Consider the following 5,261-nt stretch of genomic DNA (forward strand, 5'->3'; position numbering starts at 1 on the left):
AAAAGCAGAGTTGCTTGGTGCCTTTACATGATGGTGGGATTACAATTGAATTAGTGTTGGTCCCACTAAAACTGGACTTTTAAAATACATGTTAGCATTCAGCTGGACAAAAACTGGCTACGTTGCTAAATGCATCTTACAGTCAGAGAGGAAGGAAGTAAACAAAAGAACAAAAGCAACACAAAATGACACAATCTTAAGAGGACAGTGAATGTATGCTGTCAGTTTAAAGAATTAAAGATTTTGAAGTTGATGGATGGCAGAAAGACACAGAATGAGGCTCAATATTGGTGCTTTCCATTATACAGCTGACTTTGTTTGGGTCTGTGACTTCAATGGTCAATTATAAAATGCATAATATTAAAGGTGAAAGCAGTTATATCACTGGTGTCGTGTGATATACTGTACTTTAGTAAGTAAACAAAGATCTGGAAAACCAGGTAAAAGTAGCTGAGCATTAGCGTGTGTGTGTGTGTGTGTGTGTGTGTGTGTGTGTGTGTGTGTGTGTGTGTTGGAGACAAAGTACAACCAACATTTCAATATGTACACACTCTAATTCCCTTTTGAGAAGTTTGAGGTCCAAAACACCAATAATGGACACAACCATTTATTTAAAGTGAATGTTTTAAAAACTGCGTTTCATAATGGACGTTTAGTATTTCATCCAACATCCCAAATTCTTCAAGCTTTCTGCTCAACAGGACATTTTTCACAACAGACAAATCCTCAGATTAAACTTCCACACATAATTAAAAATTTAAAATAAACACCACAACACAACAGATGCACAGTGTGAGGAGGTCAGGTCCAGGTCAGGGTTACTTTGAATCGCAGATTATCGACTAAACAGTCAAAGCAGACGTATCAGAGGGAGGTGGAGGTTTTTTCAGCATGTGTGTGTGTGGTGTTGGTTGTTGGGGAATATATAATATATATATATCTGCACGTATGCTGATGATGTTCTTTGTTTAGTTGTGTACTTTTTGTATCCCTCCATTTCCACACAGATTTCATGTGCAGTACACGACTGCATTCTCACAGGAGAGAACACAAACTCATTTCAAATTCTGTTTATTTCAAAGCAGAGTGAAAGAGAATGTAAAAAAAACCCAAAACCCTGCAAACAATGAAACAATGAATCAACTATTAAATGAATTGCCAGCTATTTAAATAATTGGTTGAATTCATTTGGGTGTTTCTCTATTTTAATTAAGTTTTTTTTCTTTTTCAGAATCCTAAATGCTCTCGCTTAAACAGTAAAATGTAGCAGTAAATTGATCAAATGTGGGGGTTGTGACAATTTGGACATTTGAGGATGTTGTCATTGTAGCAATTTAGAAAACACTGATCAAAATGTTCCCCAGTTTAGAGATTTACTATGATAACTTTTGTTAATTTTAATTTGAACGAATGCTGTAGGCCGGAAACAAAACACTTTAACAAAGAAATCTTGATCTTGAGATATTTTGACAAACTAAAATCATGTTGTCCTTTATTTGGAGTTGATCATTTGCTTATTTAGAGAATGTTTGCCCATCTATGTGAATGGGTGTGAAACTGGTTAAACTGGTTCACACCACGTTCAGAATTAATACTATGACACTTAACTATAATTCATGCAATTTATAGTGTTACATTCATATCAATAATAGTCAAGCACCTACTCTGAGGTGGTGGGAGGGCTGGCCCCCCAAATCCAATTCAGCTCAGGGCCCCATAAAGGCTCGGACCGGCCCTGGCTGTAGGATTAGCTCCTGTCATTAGAAACACACGCAGACCAAAGCGAATGCTCCATGTCAGCATCGGATGTGCCAACAAGGAACCAGAATGGTGGCTCAGTTATTTTGCACAGTTGCGCGCACACGCACGATCGCACACCATGCGCGCATGTTATTGCAGATGCAGCACTGAGTCCACTGTCACATATGAACTACATACATACAGACAGACAGACAGGCAGGCAGACAGACAGACGCACCGACACCGTCTCTCTTCCACTCTGATCCAGGTACAGTGTGTTGTAGGCTGTACTGTAACCTTGCAGGAAGCTAAAATTACCCAGCAGCCTACATGCGCGTCTAAGTAGGTTTATAGGTGCTGAAGTCAACACACACACACACGCACGCACACGCACGCACACACACACACACACACACACACACACACACACACACACACACACACACACACAAGTTTTCCTTCTCTTGGGGACACATTACGCGCATCGGCATATTTGCGCGTGCGTTTATCCACAGCACCTAACCGGGTGCAGAGACGCATAGACCCTTTAACAGTCTGGGTCCACCGAACGAACACACACACACACACACACACGCACAGCTTCTATAACTTAAACTGGGCTCAATTGTGACCTTGCAATGTTCTCACTGCTGCTTTTCCTACATTCGTTGTAACACCTTCCCTCTACCTCCCTCCTCCATCCTTCCTCCCTCACCCTCCTCATCATCATCATTTCCCTCCTCCTCGTTCCAGCAGCCAGGGTCTATGAATGTCTGCACACCTAGATCCAGAAATAACTCTATATACCTATGTGCCGCTGCCGCTCTTTCACCCCTCAGCCACCTCCATTCCTCTGCTCCCAGCAGCAGAGACGCAGTGAGAGAGACAATGCACACGCGCACACACGCACACGCGCACACACAGACGCAGAGAGAGGGAGAGGTAAGTGTTAGACAAATATAGAAGTTCGAACTTTACCTCTCTCCAGATACGGATCCTCGGTCCACCGCGCGTCAGGGCGCAATTAACTTTCCACATGCCATCATTAAAAGGGTGAATGCAGTGTGATCCCAGCTGTAACTCCACACAGATGTAGGTTCCAGGTAAGAGGACACGGCCCGTGTATCTAGGTAAATGTGTGTGTAATAATATCCTCTGTGTGCGTGTAAATTCCGCTCAGGTTTAGAGTTCAATCCTGTCCTTCCAGTGGGGTGCGTCCGTTTTGCATTCTCACTGCGCCCGACGACTACATCCTCCACTTCTCCCTCCTCTCTCGCTCTCTCTCTCCCCGCGCTTTCCCCCCGGTCTCATCCCTTACATCCGCGGAGTGAGCAGAGGATCCCATCCGAGAGAATCCCCCAAAAATGACTGAACTCTGCTCCTTATTTTCTTCTCTTCTTGTTTGTTCTCCTCCTCTCCCCGGACGATAGAGCCTCTCTTCTCCACTCCCTCGTGCAGGTGAAAGAGAAGGAAAATTCCACTAGAAGAATAAAATAGACATATCCCGAGAAAAGGGGCAGAAAAGACTAAATATTCCAAATAAAATAGTTCGACTCTGCAGCTTTTTTAAAATCCTCAGTAGATGTTTCCCTGCTGTGTTGGAGAGCCTTGAATATATTTGGATTTTCACTTCACAGTCGCGAGCCTCTGGCTCTCCATCCTCCCTCTCTCCCTCTCTCTCTCTCTCTCTCTCTCTCTCCCTCTCCCTCTCTCTCTCTCTCTCTCTCTCTGTGGTCTGTGCTCACGTCGCTCACCCTCTATTAACTTGACTCTGTGCGTCTCCTCTGCAGGCGGGAGTAGACGAGAAGAGAATAAATGGAGAAAAAAAGAAGAATATCAATAACTAAAGGGTAGAAGTATGGTCACAGAGAAGCTGTCGCCCGGTGACTCACATACCGACACGTTTAACGGAACTGTCCCGCGGATCCTCCGTCCTCCTCCCCGCTCCGGTCGCTTCTCCCGCACCGTTAATCCGTATAGCGCAGCGGGCATGGCAACCCTGTCAGGCTGCGTGAAGTATACGAACACAACTTCCTGTTGTGGTTTTCAAAATAAAAGTCATCTTCTGAGCTTCATATTCATGTATGCATGTGATCTCCGTCATTCATTATTCTTGGACCTGCTGTTAGTGGGTCGTAGGACTCTGGCCCCAGAAGCTCCACTTAATGTGTCCTTTTTTATTTTATGTGTCCTAAACCTAAAGTTTGCCACATTAGAAATCATAAATCAAGTCCATAATACAGACTTTCGTCTGCAAGGTCTCATTTATAGGTTTATATAGGGTAGGATGTTTCCTTACACCTTTGACATTGCTGTGTAAGCGTATCCAGTCCAGTCCAATACAAATGTATATCTATAGCACATTTAAAAAGTGTTATAACTTAACCAAAGTAAAACATGGAGGTAGTTCTGCAGTTTCAGAAGATTTGAGATTTGAGAGTTGACCAGCACCAATTCACTCATAATGTTGATAATTGACATCATGTTTCAGTGGAAAAGACCAGAAACTATACAAAGCCATTACATTTTCAAGTAAATGTTTATTGATGATATAAATCAAGTGAACTCCATTCAATTTGATTCCAATTTAGGATGAGACGATACCACTTTTTTGTGTTTAATACCGATATCACAAACTGGACTATCTATCAATACTGATATTAGTCTGATACAGTCATCTTAGACCATTTATGAATCATGAAGCTGTTAACAACACATTTGAGTCATTTCAAAGACACAATTCTCCAGTTGTGTAACAAATATTGTTCTCCCAAAACGAAGAAATGAACAGCCCAAACATGACTCAGCTAAAACACTTTTCGTGTGATACAAAGGAGTTTTGGATTATATCGGATTTTATATTTTTATCTGTCTGATATCCGATCCGTTGATTTCAGACCGATACCGATTCCCATCCCAAATTCCAACCAGTGTAGTCTCCCTCTAGTGGCTAACTGCTACTTCATCCCATTTCTTAGGCTAAAATTTTCTAACGTCCATTTCTTATAGAGTCTTAGATTTTAGATTTCACAGCCTATACGTCCATAAATGTATATTCACTGACATTTATGGACGTACACATGTGCTGATTTTGAATACTAAACTCGTGATAGTGGTGTTTGTCGTCGTTCGGCTCATGTTGTTTGAATGTGACGTATGAATGTGTGTGTGGATCAGTTGCTGTTGAGTACATTGAGTGGCTGTCCAGATGAGAGAAGTGCTATATAAATGCAGCCCGTTTGCATTCACCCTTTAATTACAGGAGTATGATCGCCCAGCTCAGGTGATCAACTGCCGGTGAGTCATGGTACTTTAAATGTTAGGTGTTATATTATTTCTAATAATAATAATAATAATAATAACAAAGTGGGCTTCCATTGGCGCACAAATCAAAAACACCCTACAGAGACTTTTATTTTGAAGTGTAAATCAGATCATTTCCGGTCTGCATCTTGATGACCGGGTCTTGCTTGACGCAGTTTAAGGCCGGGTAGCTGCATGGAAGTGTTAAAGCTCTGTAC

At 42.1% G+C, this 5,261-nt stretch overlaps 1 protein-coding gene across 1 annotated transcript in view; it reads right to left on the reverse strand.

Moving 5' to 3' along the window:
• Positions 1-3,699, reverse strand: part of lrfn5a (leucine rich repeat and fibronectin type III domain containing 5a) — a 93,974-nt gene extending 90,275 nt beyond the window's left edge. Inside the window, exon 1 of the mRNA XM_058615751.1 lies at positions 2,719-3,699. The gene's annotated coding sequence lies outside the window, so the exon portion shown is untranslated. The remainder of the gene's footprint in view (positions 1-2,718) is intronic.
• Between the last annotated feature and the right edge of the window lie 1,562 nt (positions 3,700-5,261).

This window comes from Solea solea, chromosome 18 (assembly GCF_958295425.1).
Source record: "Solea solea chromosome 18, fSolSol10.1, whole genome shotgun sequence".
Lineage (NCBI taxonomy): Eukaryota > Metazoa > Chordata > Actinopteri > Pleuronectiformes > Soleidae > Solea > Solea solea.